This window comes from Onychostruthus taczanowskii, unplaced genomic scaffold (assembly GCF_017590055.1).
Source record: "Onychostruthus taczanowskii isolate IOZ18803 unplaced genomic scaffold, ASM1759005v1 scaffold90, whole genome shotgun sequence".
Taxonomy (NCBI): Eukaryota; Metazoa; Chordata; class Aves; order Passeriformes; family Passeridae; genus Onychostruthus; species Onychostruthus taczanowskii.
The window spans coordinates 3974513-4001253 of NW_024506994.1; the positions used below are offsets into that span (position 1 = coordinate 3974513).

A 26741-nucleotide genomic window follows, 5' to 3' on the forward strand; every position below is an offset into this window, starting at 1 on the left:
TCCCACAGCTCCCAGTGAGGAGCCTGGGGAAGAGCTGAAGACATTCACTGTGCTGGAAAGAGAAAATGAACAACTCACCCAGGTTTACTGCTGTCGGTGCCACGTGGCTCCAGGTTCTGTCCCCTCCCTGTCACTCACTACATTTCCTTACTCTAAAATTCATCCAGAGCATCTTTAGGCTCACACAGTCTCTCGCCATGCCTAGCTGAGGGTCTGAGCTGCACTCAGGGCTGCAGGCACTCCTGTAATGCAAATAAAACAAGGAACCAAGCCACTGAGGAATTAATCTAACGAGCTGCCTGCCTGCTCCCTGTGCTCCCACAAGGAAGATGCCTCTGGAGAGGCCGGGCTGCCCAGCCAGCTGAAGGCACAGATTCGTATTAATGCTCTCACTATTTTTAGCTTCACAAATCAGGCAGAGCTGACTTGTGCTTCCTGCCCCCAGCCACAACATCTGGGCTCTTTATGGTCATTTGGGCTCTTTTTCCCACAAGGCAGAGCCTGGAATGTGGCAAGGTGGAGCTCCGGGAGGGGAAGAGGCAGCAAACTTTCCAAATTAGTAGGGAAAAGCAGAGGGCTGCAGTAATTCCACCGCTGGGATAACTCAGCAGCAGTGATTACAATCTGCCCACTTAATTTGGCCCTGCAGTTTCTATTAGAGGCACAGTAGGAGGAAATTCTTGTACAGTAGTTAAGGCAAGGGCCGGGTGACTGGGGTTTGGTTCCCAGCTGTGCCTCAGACCCTTCTGCACAACCTCAGGGAATTCTGCTCTGGTTCCCTGGCTCGCAGCATTCCTTGGGAATTCACCAGGGAGCTTGTGGGTCACAAATAGCAGCTGAGAGGAGAAATATAATCAAAAGCCACTTCCCGTTCAGCAGGATGTAAAGTGTCTTACAAATTTGTTTGTAAGGCGAGCAAAAGATGTAAGTACTACACAAAATTGATTGATTGGCATCTTGCAACCATTCCAGTTTTACAGACAGGAAAGGGCACAGCCTTGTTCAGCCATTCCCATAACCCCCACGCTGCCAGGGAATCTATTTGAGAACATATGTCTTGATAGTCTCAAAAGATGATCTTGGGAGACAGGAAAAATTAATCATCTTGTGCTGGTCTGACTTCAACTACTTCATAGCTCTGACTGAAATAAAGTCTGAGCATGGGAGCAAGAAACGCCAGCAACATACAAAAACTCAAACTTGAAGCTTAAAAAAAAATGCAAAACAAAGGCATTGAACCCCAACAAGTTAAACACAATAAAAAGAATGAAAGGAAGGAGGAAAGGGTGCTTATTGCTGATCCTTCAGTCATGTAGTGCTGAAGTCTGGGGTTTTTTTGGAAGAGAACGTATTCCATTACCCAGGACTTTCTGCTGGTTTTCCAGAGCAGGGGTAGCTCTTTGTAAAATGCTCTGAGGTTCTCAAAACAAAGGCCAAAACAAATGAATAATAGAACTTCCAATCCAAAACTCTCACTCCACATCAACTCTGAATTGCTGAGATAATGTATTAACCCCTCACAGGGGCTTCAACACCAGGGAAGCAGCATGGAGTAATCTGGAATCACAAGTTGTGGTAGAAATGGGAAACCCTTGCTAGCATTTTCTCCCATCACCTTTCCATATCCAAACCCAGCAGCATCACAGGGATGCCCTGTGATGTCCCTCAGCACATTTGTGCTATGGGATGAGTGGCTCAGAGCCTTTGAAGAAAGGCAGTGCCACAGCAGCAGACTGAAGCCATCACCCCGTGCCAGTCTGAAGGCCAAACACGTAACCCTGAATAAAGCAAGAGGCCAGGAAAGAGCCCCAGAGCTCTGCTCTGCTTTCAGGGGGAAGTGTCACGAGCAGCACTGGTGCCACTGACCTACTTATCCCCACAAAAGGGCCACAGAAAATGGCAACGGCCCCAGCTCCGTGGCTGCTGCTGTGCCCAGCTCCCACAGTGCCAAAATCTCTCTGGAAAATGCACTATAAGGAACATAAAGGAACTATAAGGAGCACAGAACAGGTGGGACCTTCCAAGACTGTTCCAGTTTTCCCAGAAAGAACTGCTATTTTTGCCACTGTGTTACACAAGGGCAGAGCTGGAGCAAGGCTGCGTTTAGGAAATCCCATTTGCACCTCTGCCTTCCAACAGCAACTTCTGTCCAATATTCTCCCTAAAGCTAAAACCTTTCTGTAATCATTCCAGGAGGAAAGGGCAGACAGGATTCATTTTTTCAGGATGAAAGCTTGCAAAGCTGCAGGAGTGTTTTAAAAAATGGGAATTCCCACTCGCCAATCTGAACACAAACCCACAGACAGGGATGTGGGAATGCTGAGGAAAAACCTGCACGGAGAGCAGTGTCCCACAGCTCCAGCCACAGCCATCACCTCAGGGATCCACGGGGTCAGGAAAAAAAAGAGCAGAAGAGCCTAAGCTCATCCATTTGGCAACTCAGGAACACACCAGATACAAACAGGATACCAGGATGAGCAAAAATCACCACAGAGCCCAACAATCCCTTCGGGGCACCTGGTGAGGTCTGAATCACATCTGGAATTGTGGCTTTATTTTGAGTCATGTTCAGAAGTTCAGTCCTAAAGGAAACCTTGCAAACAGCAAAAAGATAAATGAGAACTCCACAGTAACTAAGAGACAAGGCAACACTGACTAATTTAATTAATCAATTTAATAGTGCAGCCAGCAGGACCAGGGCAGTGATGGTCCCTCTGTGCCTGGCACTGCTGAGGTACCTCCAGCCTTGGGGACACTTCTGGGTCTCTCACAAGGACATTGAGAGCTGGAGCATGTCCAGAGAAGGGAACAGAGCTGGGGAGGGGGCTGGAGCACCAGGAGCAGCTGAGGGAGCTGGGAAAGGGGCTCAGCCTGGAGAAAAGGAGGCTCAGGGTGACCTTGTGGCTCTGCACAACTCCCTGACAGGAGGGGACAGCCAGGGTGGGGTCAGGATTTCTCCCAGGCAGGAAGGGAGTTAGAAGCACAAGAGTGGGAGCCCAGCAGGTGTCTCATTTCATTTTCAAGGAAAGAACTTCAGAAAACTCTTCCAATAAAAGTTTCCTGAACAGCAGCCATGACTTCTGAATCAACACTGGTAGCAGATTCCTCCTCTCTCCCAGCTGATGGTGTGATGGCTCTTTCCTTGCCAAACACCTGCTCACCAGAAAGTGAAGCCGAGCACTTTATAGCCCAAAACAGACTCTGCAAACATGTGAGCCCACCATGCAAATGAGCCATTTGTTCAGGCTTCACACACAGCAGCCCAGCCCCGCTTCCTTGAGCCTCCATGGATCTGCCGCTGGGCAGCGAGGCATGGCCTTGGTGGCTCGTGGGGGTCACTGAGCCAGGCCTTGGTGGCTCGTGGAGGTCACTGAGCCAGGCCTTGGTGGCTCGTAGAGGTCACTGAGCCAGGCCTTGGTGGCTCGTAGAGGTCACTCTGAGCCAGGTCTTGGTGGCTCGTGGGGGTCACTCTAAACCAGGCCTTGGTGGCTCGTGGGGATCATTCCAAGTTAGGGAGATATGACCTTGGTGGCTCATGAGGGTCACTCTGAGCCCGGCCTTGGTGGCTTGTGGGGGTCACTCCAACACAGGGAGACGTGGCCTTGGTAGCTCATGGGGGTCACTCCAAACCAGACCTTGGTGGCTCATGGGGGTCACTCCGAGTCAGGGAGACACAGACTTGGTGGCTCATGGGGATCATTCCAACTCAGAGAGACATAGCCTTGGTGCTCAAAGGGATCACTGAGCCAGGCCTTGGTGGTTCATGAGGGTCCCTCCAAGTTAGGGAGACACATCCTTGGTGGCCCATGGGGTTCATTCCAACTTAGGGAGACATGACCTTGGTGGCTCACAGGGATCACTCTGAGCCAGGCCTTGGTGGCTCGTGGGGGTCACTCCAACTTAGGGAGACAAGGCCTTGGTGGCTTGTGGGGGTCACTCCAAGTTAGGGAGACATGACCTTGGTGGCTCATGGGGATCACTCCAAATTAGGAAGACATGGCCTTGGCTCATGGGGGTCACTCTAATGTTAGGGAGACACAGCCTTGGTGGCTCATGGGGATCCTTCCAAGTTAGGGAGACACGGCCTTGGTGGCTTGTGGGGATCACTCTGAGCCAGGCCTTGGTGGCTCGTGGGAGTCACTCCAAGTTAGGGAGACACAGCCTTGGTGGCTTGTCGGGATCACTCCAAGCCAGGGAGGCAGAACTTGAACCCTAAGAGCTTCACTCAGTCCTGGATTCTTCTAAACCCTTGTGCCTCATCCCAGCACCACAGGCAGAGTCACGACAGAGAACAAGCACTCCAGACAGTGCTCATGGAATAAACACTCCGAGCTGCCAGATCCTCCACCCCCCCCAATCTCCTGAAGATGTGACACTGTGATGATGTCTGGCAAGAAGTGCTCCAAGGTGCCACCAAGCCGGGCAGGGACAGGCGGCTGCCTGCCATTAACGCCGCGCCCTGCTGCCTTCAATTAAAACGCTCCATTGCCCACGGCACGGGGGGAGCTCCCTGTCTGATTTCATTTTGTGCCACACGCTTCACGCAGCACAGACTTCTCCAAAGACTCTGCTGGGTTTCACACAATCCCAGAATCGTTAAGGTTGGAAAAGTTTTCCAAGATCATCAAGTCCAACCATCAACCAGCATTGTAGGAATATAAAAAGGTAAAAGACTTTCGAAAGTGCAAAAAGGCCTCAGAAAGTAGACACAAAGCTAAGAAAGGCTGGGAAATTTCTAAACTTTCTCATGGGAAACTAGGAAGTTAAAAACCAAGTGAATACATTTATATTTATCATATGGAACAAGAAAAAACAAAAATGTATTGATAGTTCAAGATGTGAGAAGTTCTAGATATATGCTTTGCAAAGATAGAAAAAGTTTCAATCTTAAATTATTGTGTATTGTTTGAGGTTTATAGAAGTCCTTTTGTTAATGTTAAACCCACCTGGGTCCCTTTCTTATTGGTTAGAGTATAATGACTTTACACCTTTTCTTGTATGCTATTTGTTCAAAAAATATGTAGAAAAAGGCTCTGCATAAGCTGCCATCTTGTCTCTGCTCTGGATTTGCATGGATGTTGTTATTTTCCTGTGTCTCTTGCTTTTTGCTTGTATGATACAGACAGATAATAAATCCTAAGTCTACAACCAGTCAGGGTCCCATCCCGTTTGTGAGACGCGGACTGATCCGGCACAGCATCACCGGGGTCACCACTAAACTGTGTCCTCAAGTGCCACATCCGCACGTTTTTAGTGACTCCAGCCCTGCTCTGAGCAGCTGTTCCAATACTTTACAACCCTTTCCATGATTTATTGCCCTCCTCATATCAAACCTAAACATCCCCTGGTGAAACTTGAGGCCATTTCCCTTGCACTAAAATATAATCCAGGAAAGTTCACTGAAGAAGTAATTGTTTTGAGGATGGTAGGAATTGGATCAGCTGGAGGTGTTCACCTGGAGAAGAGAAGGATCCAGGGAGAGCTCAGAGCCCCTTCCAGTACCTAAAGGGGCTGCATGAGAGCTGGAGAGGGACTTGGGACAAGGGATGGAGGGACAGGACACTGGGAATGGCTTCCACTGCCAGAGGGCAGGGATGGATGGGAATTTTGGAAGGAATTGTTCCCTGTGAGGGTGGTGAGGCCCTGGCACAGGGTGCCCAGAGAAGCTATGGCTGCTCCATCCCTGGGAGGGTCCAAGGCCAGGCTGGACAGGGCTTGGAGCATCCTGGGATAGTGGAAGGGGTCCCAGCCCATGGCAGGGGGTTGAAATGAGATCTTTCAGGTCCCTTCCCACCCCAACCATTCCATGATCCTGTCACAAACAAAGCAGCTTGCTCTTTCAGCTGCATTTTTTTCTGAAGTATGGCTGCAACAAGAAACAGATACACACAAAAGGCAACTCAAAGGCACTTTGCTGACCTAAATAATGGTAATTTCCTAAATTTCACTTAACTACTTGGGAGTTTGCAATACTTCAAGCAATCAACACATAGTGCTCCATGGATAAAAGCTGTAGGTTTCACTTCCCCATGTGAAACATCTCTGAGAAGCACCAGCTGTGCATAGAGAAGAACCACAACACTGAAAACCTCAGATCTCCTTTTGATTTTATGCTGCTTCTAGAAGGAGGCACTTCCAGCCTGCAGAAACTGTGAAGAAGCACTAAAGAGAACAAAACCAGTTCCTTGCTTCCACTGTCACAGCCCACAGAGTCCCACATCCTTAGAATGAGACATCCCACCCAGGAAAGGTGTACATGAACTTGAAAGCTCAGCATCCCTTACAGATCTGGATTAAACATTAAAAGGTAATGTTTTGTTCAGAAAGTGAAATTGAAATGGGAATTTCATAGTAACAGCAGACAGGAGCAAAATATCTATTTTATTACACTTTTATGTATTAGCCTCTACTGGTTCTGCCAAGACTAAATGTTTGACATGCCTCAAATATGAATACCTAAGAAGTTTCAGTATTTGTCTTGGATTTCTCCTTAAAAAAAAAAAAAAAAAAAAAAAAAAAAAAAAAAAAAAAAAAAAAAAAAAAAAACCAGTTTTTGTCGCGTCTGAAGTTGTAGCCATGGGATGAAGAAACAGTTAGAGGTATCACCAAAGGCAACCTACTGCTTTTAAATTTCTTTGCTCACCAAGAGAAAGCAGCCTTGTTCTCCCTCCCCATAAACCTTAAACCACGTGGGATTGCATTTTGTAAATATTTAATGAATTAAAGCCACATAAATTGAGAAATATGCAGCCAATTATCTCTCTTTTGGTGCTGATTTTAGCATCTTGTGCTGAGGGAGCCCTTGGATGGTGCAGATTTCCATCAGCACTGCTTCCCCAGCCACCCTGAGCCACCTCATGGCCAGAATCTGGAGTTCTTTGCTCAAGTAGTTTGGATTTCCCATGGTTTAATTTCATATTAAGGCCAGGGCATATTGGCACAGGAGGGAATTTGGCATGATGACACCAATATTAGGATAAAGACCAGACAGAGAAAGGCCCTGTGTTGTGACAAAATTAAAGTTTTGAGGCTCCAGCAGGACTATAGAGAAAGCCACTGACACTTTAACACTTTTATAGTCAAGTCAGACAAGAAAAAATAGAAAAGGGACAACCCTACCATGGGAAGACTAACTATTATCAGCAAATTTCATGCCAATATTAGTGTGAATAGAGGTGGTCCCAAGAACATGGTCCATGGGCACCATCCTGGAAAAGTGTCCCTCACCTGGAAGGGCTCAGCTCCCACACAGAGAGGTGACACAAGGAATAATCAGAGGTTAAATGACAGGGACAAGGACTAAACCCAGGGGCTGTACCTATAATAGTGAGTTAAACCAAGCCAGAGTGGACCCAAACAGTCCAAGATAGGTTCAGGAAATGACACACGCTGGGAAATGTCCTAAAAGGGAGCTGGGACCAAGCTGTCCTGGTTTTGGAGTTGGAAGTTTCATTGTGGTTGTGCCAGGGGACAGGGCAGGAATGTCACAATGACTCACAGTGGTCACCAGTGACATCCAGAGCTGCTCCCAGACAGAGTCCAGGGTGGTAATGAGCAGGTAAACGTTTCTTTGGGGAAAACCCTCCAGTGCCCCTGCTCATGGAACTCTGAGCAGGAATACAGTAAATCCTCAGAAGAGAAGATTTGAAGTGGCTTCAAATCCTCCCCCAGGGGCAGCAACTGCTCTCCATGGCATCAGACAGACTCCATGGACTGCCTGTCACACTCTGCTCCCACCACGAGATGAAAGAGCCCTCACTGCAAAGGTCCTGCCAAAAGCCACCATCAGTGACTAAAACACTTTATACTGGAAAAGATCTGAGAAATCTCCTTCTTTGAGCACTTCTGGAGATACTTCAAGCTCTCCCTGCACTGCATATTCCAGCATCACCCTGAGACACCTCAGCTCCAAGGGAAGCAGCTTTGGGCTTCTAGTGAGCCCAAAAATCCTCCTGGCTGAAAGAAAGAAAGAAAGAAAGAAATTAAGCCAATGCTTTATTTTCTTCCCCAAAACTCTCTGAAACAACACAAGACTGGAGAAGTGCTAAGAACCAGCACAATGTCCATCCCTTATCAGTACAGATAACCAAGGGGGCCTTACAGGAGAGCTGGAAATGGACATTTTACAAAGGCATGGAGTGACAGGACAAGGGGGAAAGGCTTTGGGTTGAGAGAGGGTAGATTTCAACGGGCTTTGGGAAGGAATTCTTCCCTGTGAGGGTGGGGAGGCCCTGGCACAGAATTCCCAGAGAAGCTGTGGCTGCCCCCAAATCCCTGGAAGTGTCCAAGTCCAGGTTGGACAGGGCTTGGAGCAACCAGGGACAGTGGAAGGTGGAGCAGGATGAACTTTTAGGTTCCTTCCACCCCAAACCAGTCTGAGATTTTATGATTACCCACTGTGCTGAATTGAATGCCAAGACAGTAATTCCTGATGCCACTCAGAGCTATCCACAGCCAAATATCAGGCAGGTAAAATCCAAGCTTTAGAAACAGTCACCACATTTAAACTTGGTAATTTATTACAATTAAACTGCAGAACTGTAATTCAAGTGGAAAGGATGATACTCAAGGCAAAATAGCCAAGGTCTAATGTTAAGAGGGGCTTTCACAGAGAGAAATTGTGTTTAATCTGTGCTTGAGAGCAGTGGCAGGTCCCTCTCTCCTGCTCACACTTTTCCAACACCATCTGCTCGAGTTCAGCTCAGTGCAAGTGTTCCTTTCCTTGCAGGAACTGGAGAAGGAACAAGATTTAAAAGTCAATACCTACAAAAAGAACAGCAGCTTGAGATGAGGAAATTGCCTTAAATTTCATTTCTCCCAAGTACCTGCAAAAGCAGCAGCACACCCCTCAAAGATCTCAGCACTTCTTTTCCCTCTTTATCTCTGTTTATTGATTTTACAAGGAAAATCAGCACCAGAGCTTTTGCCAGGAAGGATGAATTATGTGTGTAGATTCAAGAGGTTTAAAGCACTGAAATCTGAGAATCCAATTGTAAGCAAGATTTTTCAGCCTTTACTACATCCACAAGTAACAAGCATTTTCCATAGGAAAACAGATCCATTAGCTACTCAAGCTTTCATTTGGACTGTCTTTAAAACCTTTACATTGCACAGAAATGTTGTTTTCATTATAGATTTCAGAAAGAATAAAATTAAAAACAAAAAGTGACATTTCCTACAAGCATCCAGGGAGCTCTTCTTCTTTACTACTTTACTGCTTGCTTTAAAATAAATTTTCAATTAAAACTGCTCTGTAAGACTCAAGCATTTTATTTCTCAGGGAAGGCAGATTTTCCTTGGTGATGGGGTGGATTTGCTGTGCACAACACACATGAGCCCAGGGTCAGTGACAAACACTCAGGGCCCAGCCACCACAGAAATGGGGAATAAATCAAAGTAAATCAGAATCCCTTTGAAAACAGCAGGAATCCTTGGGTCACTTAGTGAAAATTACTCTATTTTTAAGTAAAAGGGTATTAATCCAAGTCAATTAGTCCAACAATACAAAACCTCTACTTGCAAAAGTGACCTTCTTTCCAATTACCTTAATTTTACTTCTGGAAGTAAATTAAGACAAACCTTCAGGCAAATTTCATTCAGAGCAAGAACTAAATTTCCTAAACTTCAAACAATTAAACCCGAGAAGCTGAATTCTGATTAATTTGCCTAGATGAGCCATGAACCTCCCAGCACCCTCAGCCCAACTTTCTGCTCCCAGATTGATGCTGCCCTTCCTGTCAATAACCATTTTTACTAATTAACCTCCCAGATGGCTGCATTTCCAGAGCTGAGAGTGTTGAGCTGTCTAAGGCTCCCAGATCCTGGGAATGGGAAGCATTACATGATGCTTAAGGCCATTAAACGTGTGTTGAGTGCTGGAGCCCAGAGCCAGCCATCAAACAAGATAAAAACCTCCAACAAAAGATTTCCAGAGCAGGCTTCTGTTAAAATAAAGTAAAAATGGGAGGCTGGGGAGTTTGAAATATTAAGGAATAACAAATCTGTTTTCCAAGTTCGTTTGACTGTGTTGACTCTGCTAAGTGAAAAGGGCTGCTTGAAGGGAGTGGATGGAATCAATCACAGCAGTTCAGGGAAAAAATGGCCCAGAGGTAGGGGGGGAATAACTCAGCCGGCTTCACAAATGCCAGTTTGCTCAAAAAAAAAGAGAAAAGACCACTGGGGCAGGCAGACAGTGAAGAGGTCTGACACTAGGGATGGATTTCTGAAGACCAGCTGAAGTTCCTGAGACATGGCTCACCAATTAAATCCAGCCCCAAAAAAGGCTTATGATGAGACAAACTGAACAAGAAGGAGAGAAAGGAAAAATCCCTCCTCTCAAGTGCTGTAATTAAGGAATATGTAAGGAAACAAATAATGACAAACTCGCTTGTTGATCACCTCTGCTCCAGGAACAGGAGATCCCCAGAGTGAAGAGCAGCAAAAAGGAGCACACACTGATGGCTCGGGGTATTTGGAGAGAGAGGAAATATCTGCCAATGATACACAAGGCTGAGCTTTTGTGACTGCATTACAATTTCACAGATGTAATTCTGAGCTTTCTTCAAGTGATGAAGCACTGCTGGAACATCAAAAAGTCCCTTAAGAGAGGGAGTAGGAGCCCCATTTTTCAGCAGTAAAGCCACAGGATGACACACGCTGGAGGAGCAGTTTGGTTCCTAGTCCAGGGGCAGAACTTCCCTGGATGCTCATCCTGCTCCACTCATCCATAGCTGTGAGGGTCATTAGGGCACAGAGCTGCTCATAACCAGAGCTCAGGGTTACAGAAACAAGCTCTGCTCAAATAGTTGCTCTATTTGCTTTCTTTTCCTCTTCCAGGTCTCTCCTCACAGCCACTTGTCTTCAGAGAAGCTGTGGCTGCCCCTGGATCCCTGGGAGTGTCCAAGGCCAGGTTGGACAGGGCTTGGAGGAACCTGGGATAGTGGGAGATTTCCCTGCCCATGGCAAGGGGTGGCACTGGATGGGCTTTAAGGTCCCTTCCAACCCAAACCATTCCAGGTTTCTCTGATTCCCCCACCCAGGGCTGCCGGGCAAAAAAATCCAAATTGCCACAGGAGATGCCTGCACTGCCACAGGCATCAGGAAGGGAAAACCCAACACTTCCAAAACAGACAGGGAAGCAAAAATGACTTCCAAATATCAGGCAACATTTCCTGATATTTCTCAAGAAAGCATCAAAAGCTTTTCAGCCAAAAAAGTAACTAGAAAACCTCCCCCAGCTGAGAGGAGCACTGGGAATGCTCCTGTTGGACACCATTCCTGAAGGACACAGCAGGAAAGGTGCTGCCATGAGCTCAGATCTCAGCAGCTGCATAAAGAGTAAATGATTTTCAAGGTGCTCAGATGGGCTCACCTCAGTTTTTAATCAAAGTTGTTGGTTAAGTCATCACCCACTCAAAGACTTTCCATTCCCCCGCAAGCCCAAAGCCCAGGAGGCAGTGGTGGATCTCATCCCAGCTCCTGCTGTACTCACCCACCACATCCCAGTCCCTGGCAAGGAGGGAAGTGCATGCACCATGGTCAGATTTATTATTTTTAAAAGCACCGTTGACACACTTGGCAGAATTCAGAACTCTCATCTGGGAAGATGAAACTTGCTATGTTTGACGTGGGAGTCAGACATCCCTTCTCCCATAATGGAGCTCACACTGACAAACACAGACACAAATCTTGGGGAAGTCACAACTCCCCCCACCCACCCTCAGTGGGAACCAGGGCTATTAATTTCAATTTGGAGCATCAAACCCCTCAAGCCAAAAGCAGCAGGCAGAGAATAACCACGTTTCGCTGTGCGCTCTGCGATTTATGACCTGGAATTTCAAGAGGAGTTCTGGTGCTGCATTTCATTTTTCTGCCTCTAAAACCTTTGCCAATAACAACAGAATGACACTAAGAACCAGCTCCCTTCCCAAAGGAGCAGCACACGGTGGGACAGACCCCAGCTCCTTCTCCCACAGCTTTATTCCATGTGAAGGGCAAACAGGAGCAAGGGTTTAAGTGCTAAAGCAAACAGAGGCAGCTTTAACACACAGGTTGATGAAAGAGGCTGTGCACAGCTGCTCTTGAAGTCATTTCTTTGTAGTCTTCATTCCCACAGATAATTATGAGGTTCCAAGACTTCAAATGATAGTTTCTGCTTCCTTCAAGTACGTATATAAAAAAATACATTTTAGATCTTATATGCTTTTTAAGTCAGGATTAATGAATCCTCACAGAAATAACAGTAATGGCCACAGTTACCTGAGTGATAGACTTGGGGAGGGGGTCAGATGTGCTTCTGGTTTTGCAGAAAGGCTGAACCTCAACCTGGCTAGGACCTGGAACTATTTAATTTATAAATTCTTAGGGGTAATATTATTGCCTTGGAGACTACACATGTACAAGCGTTCCTTTAAAAGTAGATTTGAGAAATATTGATTTTTAAGAGGACTTCACAAAGTACTGTTAGCAATAAAAGCAGAATTTGGGAGAACAAAGCTGGAAGTTTTAATTCCCCAAATGCTGTGAGTGGGAACTCAGGGAATGAAGGAATTCATCTGGTTTTTCACATCCACCTTGAAATAAGAAATGACAGTGCATGGGCCAACAGGCCTCTCTAGAGTGACTGGTATTGAATAAATGATGGCAGTATTTTAAAAAGAGATACAAAAAAAACAAGCCCAAAAAAAACAAAAAAAAAAAAAAAAAAAAAAAAAAAAAAAAAAAAACAAAAAAAAAAACAAGACCAAAAATATTTTAAGACTAGAGAGGAAAAAAAAAAAAAAAAAGAAGGCAGTTCTGCTTCAAGGGCATAGACCAAAAAAAAGAGCTACAAGCCTCAACTAAACACAAGACAAGTTTGTGGAGGAAAGGAACAGGTTTATTCTCTCCCTCAGATCTAAAAAATACACTATATTTTACACAGCAATTGTATGGGGAGAAGGAGTAGGGGGAAGAGAGTATCAAAATCCAAACAAGTCACAAGGCATCAACAATCCCTTGATGACAGCAAAGTAGTTTTTGTTGGCACAGCTCACGACAGCTGGAGGAATAATTGCGATGCTGAGCGAGGATGCCGAGAATATTTCGCTTCAGAGCCTCAGATGAAAGATGTTATCCACAAGCACTTTGCAAATGTTAATTAAACCCACACAGCCCCTTTTTGGCAGATCAAGAAGTATTTATCCGTATTTTGCAGAGAGGGGAATGAATATCTCAGGCACTTTTAACTTAAGGTTCAAGCTGCTCTTTGTACTTAGGAAGTGCCCCACAGACACACCACCAAAAACACAAATTAACCTTCCCAGTCCAGCACAGCCAGGATGGAGCTGATCCCTCTCACTTCTCTCTGATTACTGCCCCAACAGAAGCCTTGACTCTGCAGAAAAACCAAACTCTGAGATGAATATGGGCACTACAAATGAGCTTTAAAACAACAGCGACCCTTGGTGAGTTGGAAAAGAAAAAAACTCAAACTAATTCCACTGCTCTTCCTTTGGTTTTCCCCTTCAAAGGTGACATCTTTTCCCAGGCTTAAAATCATGGGATAACCTGAGATGGAGGGGATTCATAAGGATCATTGATCCAACTCCTGGCCCTGCGCAGACATCCCAGTAATCCCCCCTGTGCATCCCTGAGAGCGGTGTCCAAATGCTCCTGGAGCTCTGGCAGCCTTGGGAATGTCACCATTCCCTGGGGAGCCTCAGCACCCTCTGGGGAAGAGCCTTTCCCTGATAACCAACCCAAACCTGTCACAGCTCCAGCTGTCCCCTGGGTCTTGTCCCTGTCACAGGGCGCAGAGATTGGAGCTGTCCCTCAGGAAGAGGCTGCAGCCCCTGATCATTCTCCCTCAGCCTCTTCTCCAAGCTGGACAAGCCCAGTGACCTCAGCCCCTCCTTGTAGCTGCTCCCACCATTCCAAACAAGCTTCCTATTCCATAAAACATCATTCTCCAACAGGATGAAACAGTAAGAGTGTCAATTTAAGTCAAAAGAGTGAGTTAAAGCAGGCAGAACCAGTGGAAATAAAAAGGAGCAGTGAAATCATTACCAAAAAAAGACAAAAGAGGCACAAAGTATTGAGGCACCTACACTGGCAGGGCAGGAGTACCCCTGTGTCCTGGAAAAAAGAGCTCTTTCTCAGAAGAAAACCACTCCATTATTTGCTAAATTGACATGGAACATTTGGTATTTAAGAGGGGAAGGGTCAGTTTGTCAGATCTATAAAAGAGTAGCTGAGAACATCTGCAAGGTCAGGAAGAAAATGCATAAACACACATGTGAACTAAAACACCAAAATACACAGTGGTGGTCGATGCCTGTGATCTTACCACGAAAATAAGCATATTTGGAGTTCCTTCCTGTTCATAAAAAAACAACCTAAACCCCTGAAGCAGCTGATTTAGGATATATTTCAGTTGGAAATACATTTAAGGATGCAGTTGGAAAGGAAATCTTAGAGAAGTGGAGCACTTTCAAAGACTGTTGCATTTCCCTATCCAGCAGACAGGCTGCGGGACTGGGTCCCTCCCACAGAGCTCACACCCAAAGGCAGACACTGATTACACACACAGTGTGTAATGGTTTTATAGATCTGTATTTATATTCCATTTATGTTTACAGTGTAACCCACAGGGCACAGCACACAAGTCACCACCGTGTGCCCATCAGCTCAGGAGACTCTCCTGGGCTGCAAGCTGCATTCAGAGCAAGCACAGGAGCTGAAAAGCTTTTCCTAATCCAGTGCTTCAGCTGGCTTTCTTGGGAGCTTGCATGATCACAGGAATCTTAGGAGCTTGGCTTGCAAAACCAGGCTGGCACAGGACAAGGGGCCATCACCACTAACTCAGCTTTGTCACTGCCCCACACAGGTGCCACCATTTCCTCATTGCTAATCCAAGGTACAGGAAGCTCCAAAGAACCAGGGAAAACCTGAAACCACCCCAGGGAAGCAGGTTGTGCAATTCCAGCACTACCTGTGCTGCTGCAACGTGGCACAGCCAGGAGACAAACTCGGGGTAGAGGCAGCAGATGTTTGCTGCTGCATTCAGTTCCCTGCTCTGCGACCCTTTCCAGGCTCACTCCACCAGCCAGATCCAGCTCCTGCTCTTCCCATGCACAGACAGCAGGAAAAGGTTCTTCCCTAGAGGGTGAAACAGCTCCCCAGGGAATGGTGATGTTCCCAAAGCTGCCAGAGCTCCAGGAGTGTTTGGACAAGGCACAGGGTGGGATTCTTGGGGCCAGGAGCTGGACTCCAAGGTCCTATGAATCCTTTCCAACTCAGGATATTCTGTCTCTGTGGTTCTTTGCCCTCCAGCTCAGAGTTGCTTCTCCAATGTGCTCACTCATGGTACTACAGGCATTAAAATAATGTTTTAGTGTAGTTGTTAGCAACCAAGCCAAAGTATTTTGGCTCATAATTCCATCTGTGCCCATGGCTTCTGGTTATACTAGAACTGCACACAGTGAGGTAGATATTGAGACATTATTAAAGGTGCTCTGCATCCAGAGCAATTCCCACAGAAATGTATTTGCAGTCCACTTCATCTTGATGACAAGGCTGGAATTAGGGCAATTCCAGCTGGGAACTATTGCTGTGTTTTAACACATGCTGCAACGCAAGGCAGCTGCACTGACCTTTCCTGGCTCCTGGTCTGGGGTTTTTCCCACAAACATTTGAAGGGTTTGGACTGGTTCTGATCTGCTGCCACTCTGCCACATGAGCAGCCCTGTTCCAAACCCTCAGGAGAGGTGTGAGGCTCAGCACTCGAGGCTGCAGGAGGAGCAGGGGGCTCCAGGCAAGGGGCAGGGGTCAGGCCTTGTTATTCCACGCTTTCCGATAAGAGACCCAGCACATTTTTTGCCTTCCCACACAAATCCATATTTGTATGGCTGCCAGCTTTTTATCACTTCCCTTTTTGCTTTTTTGCTTGCTTGTTTTAAACTTTGCCCAAGGTTACATTCAGCAAAGGCTGCTCCCTCAAAATCCAGCATTAAACCCGCTATCACATTAACATCTGGAAATCGCATTTAAATCCTTCTTGAAAGCGAACGTTTTGCAAAAGAAAGCCCCAAGTGAGCCAGAAAGCAGAGAATTTTTGCAGCACATCCCTTTGCATGTGAAGCATTTTGCAAAGGCCACCTTGCAGCTGTTGTTGCGACCTTCTGGAGATCAATGCCCCCACCTGTGCTCACCCTCTCCTGGGGGAGCAAACACCACACACGAAACAAGCAGCACTTGGTAGTCTGGAATTTGACACTGGGTATAAACGAGCTCAAAACCTCCTACATCAAGTACAACCTGCTGCAGTCACCAACTCAAAGCCCCCTCTGAAATGGCTTAGAAAGAGCCCAGCAGCTGTTGAACTGATTCCCTCTTTTTCCCACCCAAAGTAATGTTCGGAATCTGCACATCTCTGACTAAAAGCCACTTTGTAACTCTCAGTCACTGCTTGTGGCCTTTTATAATTTTCCTTTGGGGGATGAACACTGTACTTAAAGGTTGGGGTTTTTTCACCACCACAGCATCATCTGTATTTCTTATTTACAGACTGAGACATCATCTGTAATTAATATTTTCAGTAACCCCTCTGCTGGCCCTTCACCTCTGTTATCACCCTGCAGCTGCTCAGGGATGCCTGATGCAGCTCCCATGTCCAGCAAATGTTCCAGACAAACAGGAGACCATTCCAGATTATCCCTCACCAGATTTAATGACTCTGGAAAGATCCCCAGGGAAGGAGTGTTTACTGCCAACGAGCTCCATTAAGCATCCAACAACATCCATCAAAAAAACAGCAAAACATTGGGGTTTTAATTATTTTCCAAGCCGGCTGTAGCACACAGAACATCACAGAGCATGTGCCATAGGAATGGCCTACCCACAATTCTCTGAATGCTTTTGGGGACTGTCAGCAAAGACAGCTCCTCCCAGGAGGAGTAACTTTACTCAGGATAACCAAGCAGTGGGAAAACCCTGCCTTTGGCCCCACAATGCCAGCAGAGTTACTGGGAGCACCTTTCAGACAGTGACAGGCTCCTGGCACAAGAAGCTTCGTTTAGGATGTGGCTTTGCAGTGTTGCTCAGCTGATCTCCTGACCTGGTGCTGCTGAAAAGAGGGATCTCCTCCCCAGCTTCCAAGGCTGAATCGAGGAGTTAGGCTGGAAGGAAACTGTCTGGACTGAGAGGGAAGGAACTGGATCTGTATCAGCGCAAAAAGATCAGTGGGAGCACAAGGCTGGGAGCAAAAACCTTGCCTTGCATCACCAGCTTGCCATGAGATCAGTTCAGCTACAATGCACAGCCACACTTTAAATTTAGAGAGCTTTCTAACTCTAAAGCTGTATCCCACGTCCATTATTCCTCTCCAACACAAGAATGAGCCATGCTATTATAAATGCTTTTATACCAACGTTGTGCTCTCCACCCTACAGGAGCACACATCAATTGTGGATAAAGTGGTTCAACTTTGGAATGTAGACAAAAACTGAGACAACGCTAATGGTGGTGAAAGACAGGTTGCCTGGGGAGAGAAATGATCAGAGATTTAAGAGGAAAGGGGGCAAAAAAAAACCCTACAGATAATTTACCTGTGCTTGGGTCACTGCTCATTAGTGCTCTGAAGAGAATCACTTCACAAGTTATAAATTAGGCTGCTCTTGGCTTACTCCCTTATTATCCAGCTCAGGCAGCAGCCGGGAGCCTTTCACACGCACCGGATAATGGGAACACTGAATAAAATGAACAGAGGCAAAGAAAAAAACAGGGGCCTTCATTTGGGCAGGAAAAGCCATCAGGAGATCCAGCAGTGGCATTAGGTTTCACCAGTCACTTCTCTGTCACTCTGCATGTCCTCCTTCTCTGGAGAAGGGAAAACCTCTCCAAAAACAAATTCGGGCTGTGCAGAAGTTGTTTTCTCCTGTTGATATTTCCATCTACCCCCTGCTGGTTTGGGATTTCCAACAGACTTTTTAAAAGCTTTCCCATTCAGGCTGAGCTCCACTCTTTAAGAAGTTTCTGGGGAGACTGTTCAACGCAGACATCTAAAAACTTTTAATTTTGATTATTAGGCAAAGGTCACTGTTCAACAAGTAGTCAATTTCTGTCTGAATTTTTTTATCCTTTTGTAATTGTGCCTTGAAAAAAATGCAGCTGTAACACTTCTTTAAACATTCATGATTTTTTTACTGTATAGAAATAAAATGCAGCAGACAGTAATATACCAGTGATACCTATCAGAGCTGGCAAGGGCAAGATCACTCTTTTCCCACACATCTTCTAATCTCCTGCTTATATCTCTGATAAAGTAAACTCATTATAAAAAAAAGTGCTTTAGTCTAAAGGTTAAAGGTTGACAAAATCCACAACTTTGGAACAACAAAAGCCAACTTTGACCAGAAAGGCTGAGACAGCCAATTCAGCCCAAAAATTTTGGCAATTTTCCCTCCTTAAAGGATGAGCTGTGCAGCTGCAGCCCCGCCACCAGCAGCAGCCTGACACTTGGCCTTGCTCTTAGGATTCCATCTCAGAGGCAAAAGCACATGGCAACAAAGACACACTTGGCCAGTGAACCCAAGAGGATCTGTATAAATTAGCTCCCTGGAGACCTGACAAAGGCTCCCTTCCCTCCTCAAAGGCATCAGCTCTGCGATGCCTCACGGTGAGCACTCCAGACGGAATTAAAAGGACTCTAAATCTCTCCACAGGGAAAGGCAGCAGCTGGACCGGCAGGATGAAGCAGAGAGTTCAGGCAGCCACACACAGGAGACAGGAGGGAAAAGGGAAGAAGTAAATCCTCCTTTCCTTAGGGACAGTTTCAATCTACTGCAATCTCCTTCCAGCCCTCCCAGGTTAAATCTCTCCTCTAAAAATGCCACTGGTACAGAGGGCTGAGGCACCGTGCAACGACTCTGATCCCATTACAGATCCAGCCCCACTCAGCACCAGCTTCCAAAATCTTCCCCCTCTCCTTTCAAATACTAATATGCAAAACAAGGGCTGCCAGAGCTCTGGGAGCATTTGGACAGCGCTCTCAGGCACTGGGTGGGATTGCTGGGGTGTCTGTGCAGAGCCAGGAGCTGACTGGATGATCTTTGTGAGTCCCTTCCAGCTCAGGATATTCTTAAATTCCAGGTAGGGCTTTTTTTGCAGCACTACCTAATGCAGGTCCAGGCTGAAGCCAGCCTCAGAGGCAGAAGTGAAACCTCTTCTGCCCAGGAACCTCCCTGGAGAGGTAAAGCTGCCCCCCTTGCTCACTACTCTGGACCAAGAAGAATTCCTCTTCTAAAATTTTAAGCATCATCTTCACTGCAAGATGCCCGTGACTTCCACATCAGCCTTTCTGCTGCCTGTGGGAGGCACAGATCTTGGCTTGCTTTTAGCTCCTGAGTCACTTGGGAGCTGGGAACAGAAGGAATAAGAATCCTTCAGTCATCAGCATCACCAGCTAAAAACACCCAGAGAGCAGCAGGTCTGAGAGCCACCGAGTGCAGGAAGCACGTGACAAAAACATCTCCAGCAATGAAAAATTTAATAACCTTGTTATTAATTCTGAACAAACAACAACACTGATTCCCACTCTTCCTTTGATTTGCAACAGGAGGAGGAAGAAATAAAGTTGTTCAAACAGGAACAGCTGTTACATCAATGCCAGTTTAATGGAGTCTCCAGCATCCTGTTCTCGGGAGAGCCGTCGATGTTTGAGGAGGAGTTCTGCCTTTTCAAGACGACTTCAGAACCTCAAACAGCAACGTGCAGCTAGATTTTCTCCTTAATCAGAAGTCAATTATCCTGCTGAGTGATGACAGAACAATTCACAAAGTAAACCCTTCTCGTATCAGGGCCCTCTGTGATGGAGTTGTGCTGGGAACTTCCTTACTCACACAAAAGCAAGGAGGATTTCACTTGTGCTTCCCACAGTTATTCCCAAGGGCCTCCCTCTGAACTGCCAGGTGAACCTTCAGTGTAGAAAAAGCTCCACCTGACAATGTGAGCTAATGCACTAAAATCCACAGCAGAAGTTCCTGAGTTTTTATCAAGTCTGAGGAGATCTAGAAAGCATTTACATCCAGCTGTCTCTAGAGTTCACTCACAGAACCAAACTTGTGCTTCTGCCATTGTTTCTCACTTCCCAGTCACTGCTACAGTAATGCAAACCTCCTGGAGAGTCCTTTTAATAACTTTAACCACTTTGAAACAGTTTTATTATGCTAAGTAATTACTGCAACATTTTCATATCACAAAGAAGTTATCATCTGTTCTCAGGCTTTGTTCCTTGCATGGTTCTCATCCCAGCACTGTTCCCTTCCCAGATGTCTGAGGTCAGATAAACTGGAATTAGTTCCAGAGAAAGTTCTCAGTATCTGCTGTTGGATAAATGAAGCCACAATTTCATAGAATGGGTTGGGTTGGAAAGGACCTCAAAGCTCATCTTGTTCCACAGGGTGGCTGAGCTTTGTTATTTAACAATGAAAAGAAACAGCAAGACCAAGAGAAGAATCAGGGAATCTTTAAGGCTGGAAAATCACAAAAATCCAACCATCAACTCAGCACCACCACGTTCACCCCTACACCAGGTCCTCAAGTGCCCACACATTTTTTGAACACTTCCAGGGATGCTGACTCCACCACTGCCCTGGGCAGCCCATTCCAATGCTTGACAACCTTTTCCATTAAGAAATTTTTCCTAATATCCAGATTTAACCTCCCCTGGCACAACCTGAGGCTGTTTCCTCTTACCCTGTCACTTACCTGAGAGAAGACCTGACCTCCACCTCCCTACAGCCTCCTGTCAGGGAGCAAGAAGAGGCCTGGAGAATTGCAGCCCTGCACTAACACACCATAAAGGATCTCACAGCAACCTGATGGCTTTCACCTCACTTGAGCTCTTTCCCTCTAACCCTCTGTGTGTTCCAAGAACTGGGAGCAGAAACGAAATAAACACACAAACAGTGACTTATTCTCCCCAAATGTGAAGCAGCTCCTGGCGGGAAGGGAGGAGAACAGAAAGCCAGGCTGACATTCCAGGCTCAGCAAGCAGGAGCACTCCAGCACATACTGCTGGCTTTGTGATGTGCCACAAAGGCAGCCTGTTCCAGCTCCCCCGTTACACATTGTCCCACACAGCCTCTGCTCCCAGTTTCAATGGCTGCATTAAATGGAAAAGTCCCCTGGGTGATGGCACAAGGGGCTGGATTCTCCCAGTTCCACTTCCCCAGCACGGCTGGATCACCGCAGGGATCCTGGGGAGGTCTCCAAACCTTCCCTTGCTCCAAGCTAATCCAGGAGGTTTCCCCTACATGGAGTCTCTCATCACAAGAGATTTACTTGGGCAGAGCAAATTTCCACCACACAACTCAGCATTTTACAGGCCCTTTCCACACTGGCTGTATTATTCAGGTAATGTACTAAAAAAAGGTGAAATATAAATAAATAGATGCAGTGTTCCAGTGCTGTCCAGGAAGAGCTGACCCCTCATTCAGGGAGATCAATGCCTGCTGCATTTGTACCCTCTAAGGCCAAAAATAACGCTGGAACCACCAGGAGAAACAGCCAATTAAGCTGTTTTTCTCCCAAGCAGATTAAAAATTACTCTCAATTTACTACCTTACTAAACTACAGCTGAAATTATTATAGTAGGCTGGCTGTGGGCTGCCAGGCTGGTTGTGTGCAACTTCACATACACAAGAGTAAAAGAAGAATGAGAAAGGGTCATTAATATGTATTTTTATCTATATCTATCTATATATATCTATATATATATGAAGGAAATAAATACTAAAAAACCTCCATCCTTCACCAGCAAGCATGGGCTGGGACACCCTGAAGAGTGATAGAAAATGAACCTATAATTTCTGGATGTATTTCTCTCCCTCTCTCCTCCTCATGGTGTCCCCTGTCCAGGAGGACTCCCCAGCTGGGTTCAGGACTGGTTGAGGCACAGGTGACACATCCTGACAGGCCAGGTGAGGCTTTGGGGAGCTTTTGGTGTTTTCTTGACAAATCTGTGCAATGAACTGATTGTGCTGCACAAATCAGCTGCTTTGGGAGAGAACTGTACTTGGTCCTTTGGCTTGCCTGTGCAGAACAGAAGCCACAGTGGAGCACAGACAGAGCTTTTTGAGGTTAAAGGCAGGAAGGAAGCACTGGGGAAGGCAGCAGAGAGGAAAGAAGAAAAGCACAGTGGTGGAAATAGCAGTGGAGGCGTGGAGGATAAACCTCAGCACTGGGATAAACTGCTCTGGACGGTGCAGGGAGCTGTGATTCAGCACTGAGGAAAACATCCAAGAGTTCTCAGCTAAACTGAGGCCCAAGTTTCTCAAGCTGCCCACAGGGCAGGGCTTTAATCACCCCTGCGGGAGCCCTGACTCACCTGAGGGCAGCACAAAAGCCACAGATGTGAGTCAGGGCAGATAGACAAAACCACAGATTTGTCAGCCCCAGGAACTGCAGCCTTGGTGTTAACACTTCAATCACATCGTATTCCAGTTCTACTTTTTGGAAGCCACTAATAAAATAAATATCATTTATGCAAAGCAGAGGAGATGGAAAGTCAGGCTCTGCCCTTACAGAACCAGAACCTGTTTATGACTGATTTATATTTATCTAAGTAAGACCAACTCTCCATTTGGATATAATTTCTTAACAAATGCAGAGAGGGAGAGAGTTTACCACCCAGAATTATTCTTGTCCTCATTTAGAAGATGCAGTAGACGCCAGCAGCAATTTAGTTTCACAAAATTGCTGCAGGATACAAAGATGCATCCCGTACCCTGGCTGACAGCTTTAGCACAAAGCCACACAACCCTGCCAGGGCTCCTTGTTAACAATGTATTGTTCTTGTGACTCAGTGCACTGGAATGCTATCAGGTTTATTCATAGCTTTTCCGATAGAGTTTTTAGATTAGACACACAAATCTCTGTTTTTTAGAAAAAAAAATAAAAGGCTATGGCTTATTATTACATGGAGCATCAAAATTCCTGATTTCTCTTCTATGGCTGAATATAAAGAGAACTGCAGCAAAAGGACAGGACCTCAAAAACCCAAAGGTTCTTTCAATATTCTAGTAAGAGCACCCAAGAGGAGAAAAAATGATCAAAAATTTGAAACAGTGAATATAGTAAAGACAGTCAAAAGCATGAAGCATCTCTATGAGGACCACTGAATCAATTAGGACATTTTAGTCTGGAAAAGAGGCCTCTGACAGGGGACACAGTGGGGATTTACAGAATTTTAATTCAAGTGCAAATGACAATTCCCCAAACATGAGTTTACTGCAGTACACGAGTTGGCAGTAGGTGCAGTTACCAAAAGGAAGTGGTTCACCACACAAAGTTAAAATCTGAAATGCCTGGACAGGGGCTGAAAGCACAAGAGCTGAATAAACTGATGGGAGATGAAGGACATTCCTGCTGGCCATGGCTGGAGACAGGACAGACCCAGCCTCCCACAGCTCAGGTGTTTGTTTGCCACATCCTCAGTTTTTAAGAAGCAGACAAAAGTCTCCAGCATTTTCTGGGGGGAACTGAGCAGCAAGAAGCAGGAATTGCACCCCCTCACTTCCCAGTGCTCCTGCAGGAGGTACAGGCAGCAGAAACCATACCCAAATGCTCTCCCCCAGCCCTTCTTCACTGCAGCTGTGAGCAAAGACTACACGAGCCCGTGTGAAGCACAGGAAGCATCAGACCCACGCTGGTGTTCACGTGGATGGTGCCACATCCTCACAGGAAGGGACCTGCTACAAAACTCCTGCAGAACTTGGCTTTGCTGCCAAGCCAGGAAGTCTCAGGAAGTGTTTGAAGATGAGTCTCCCAAAAGTATTTTTAGATTCCAGGCCCAACCCAGTTATTTAGATATTTAGTGTCATGGAGAGAGTTTTGTATAAGAATGACCTGTTAAGGAGTCCCTTGAAACAGGTTGTTTTGCCATTCTGCTCCATGGCAATCACAGACTGTTTCCAGCATCTCCTCTCTTCCAGCTCCCTGCCAAGAACAGCCCTTCCCTCAGCTATCTCCTACTGACCTAAATCCATACTCCTTGCTTTAATTACAGTCTTCCACCCTAAAAAGGACTCCAAACCTGAAATCCTTGTTTCCTACATTAATTTCTCTAGCCACCAGGCTGAGTAACCCAGAAGGGCTTCTGAAGGTCAGTGCTGAACCTGCTGCACACCACAGCAGTGTAATAAATGTTGCACAGGCCAAATGATGTCCTGGGGGAAACCTGTGCAGCCCGCGGCCTTGTGCAGACTGCACAGCTGTCAGCCTGAGACTTCCTGCTCCTTAAGATATGCAAAGAGAAGGAGAATTCAATGGTATTGACTGATTCCAGCTCCTCAAGTCAGCAGATCTGGCCCAGAGCACACACTGGGATCAGAGCTGCCGATGAGGACCTTGGCACCGTGGCACCGTCGGTCAATACCGGCATCGTTCGTCCTTCACGTGCCCCCACTGCTACTCTCAGTTTTGTTATTCCCTGTGGAATTTTTCACAGGAGCTGTGTTCCAGCTGAGGGGAGGCCCTGCTGTGTTTGGCAGGGCACGAAGATTTCCTGGATCCAGAAGTACAGCAAGAAATGCTGTAATGCACAGGAATAGACACCTGAGCCCAGGATATCCTGCATGTACTGGTTGGATATGGGAGAAATGAGGAAGCCACAATTAAGTTTGCGTCTCTTTCTCTTCTTTCCCAGAAGCACAGGAATTACAGGAATTCTCTACCCTGCTCCCTGGATACATCCACACCAACTGTGATGACAGAACCCAGTCTCTAAATGCATTATTTCATCCCTGACTTCTGTTAACAAACACTTTCAGTTTCAAGATCCATCATCCCACATTATCCTTAGGGAATCACCTGCTAGGACTGTCACAATAAACTCAATTGCTGCAGCTCCCCCACTCACCTGAATTTTACAGCCTGTACTAGAGAATCCTCCTGGCTTTCAGGCACCTGTATCAGGCAATCCCCTATTTCAGTCTGGCCAGACCATGCACCACATGGGCCAAGACATTCCAATTACTCAAAATTTACTAGCTCAAGTATTTACTCCCTCACAGTTGCGAGTTCCGAGATGTTTGCAGACACCTCATAAAGCACAGGCTCATTATTACAGCCCATTAACACGCATGCAAGACATTTTAATGTGTAAAAATTCCCCATGAAATAAAGATTTTCTCCTCCACTTTCAGGGCAAACCTGCCATCCTTACCATGAACTGGACAATGTTTTCCAGTGGTTTATTCCTTCTCTTTTCCACCCACCAGTCAAGCCAAGCCTCATTTGGCTGATTTCATAGCACTCATTTATGAGCAACCCCGGCATGTGCCGTGGCAGGTCCTTTATCCACCCTCCTCACTCAGTTCCAACACCTCCAACAAGGCTGGAATAGCTCTGGGGAGCATTTCCACTCCCAAAGCAGCACAGGAAGCCTCAGGTGACACCTTGAGACCTTCAGTGTTGATTCCACACAGCCCTGATGAGCAGGTCCCAGATGGAACTGCAGCAGTTCTCTGCTCTGCCACTACTGGAAGTGGGATGAGGACACAATTTACCACTTCAGATAAAAGGAGCTGGAGCACACTTCTCCCAAAACAAGAGTGAAGCCAAGGAAGCTTGTACTTTTAGGAAAACATTGTCCAAGCATGCAGACTTAATGCTGTGCCCCAATGGAGGCAATTTGAGGCTGACATCAGGCACTACAGAAAGTTTTATTCCTGAAATATGAAGGTACTCACTGTACACGGTGAGCAGCTGGCAAACTGGAATCTGTCCCTCTTCTGCAGCCAGCTCTCTACTCATCTGTCTGGAGCCTGTTAGAGAGGGAAAAGAGCTGTAAATATAGATAAAGTGCCCAAAAAAAAAATTTAAACACATTTTAAATCAAGAAGTAGGCCAGGTAATCAATGCAAAACAGACACGCTCACCTCCCCAGCTCTGAGGTCAAGAACTCAAAGCACCTGCGAAGCTCTCAGCAAGGTCTCTCAAGCAAATGCTGTGATGCTTGAAAACAACTGCAGCACCAGCTGCCTTTGGAGGCTGTCGAGGTCAGACCTGAGCCAGCCCAGGAGAAAAGCAAGGTATTTATACATGAGAGCAGCAGCAAGAGCTTACCAAAGCCCAGTTACTCCAGAGGCAGTGAATCACAGCTCTTTGTGACACGTCCTGATCCCCAAAGCACCATTACACAGGCAGGGGAACAAATGTTTATGCAGACACTGCGCTGAAGGGTTGCATGGGCTCTGATCTGGAGTGCACCAAAGAAGTTCCCTTTAATACATTTGTTGTTTCAACACACTTTATCCCCTTAATGAGGCGCCACTGAAGTTGTGCTTAAACCCATTTTGATTAAGGAAAAGATTATCCATAGAATTGCCAGCCGTACATGTTAGTATACATCACACACAGACCAACTGTGCTTCAGGGAGACATTAAATCCCCGTTCAATTAATAGAGACACCTTTTAAAATGAGCATTAAATAATTCCCCACAATGTAGCACAACAACTGGCTAGTCCAGTAAATTGGAATAGAAATAACTTCCCATCTCTCCACCAACAAAATCCCAATCAAAGCTTGCCCTTAAAACAAGAGGTCAGTACAGAGGGATGGGGGGCAGGAATGCTACTACCTCAGTGCTATTGTGTGCTTATATTAAAAGCTCTTCATCAAAAAATTAAATGAAATGGATGCCTTTCATGTTTATCAATAACAGAGCTAATGGTTTTTATGTAAATGCCATTACTTCCA

At 46.2% G+C, this 26741-nt stretch overlaps 1 protein-coding gene across 5 annotated transcripts in view; it reads right to left on the reverse strand.

Moving 5' to 3' along the window:
• The window catches only part of EXTL3 (exostosin like glycosyltransferase 3), a 113967-nt gene that overhangs the window by 66738 nt on the left and 20488 nt on the right, over positions 1-26741 (reverse strand). For all 5 annotated transcript variants that reach the window (XM_041426120.1, XM_041426116.1, XM_041426119.1 and 2 more), the window contains one exon: positions 25731-25805. The gene's annotated coding sequence lies outside the window, so the exon portion shown is untranslated. The remainder of the gene's footprint in view (positions 1-25730; positions 25806-26741) is intronic.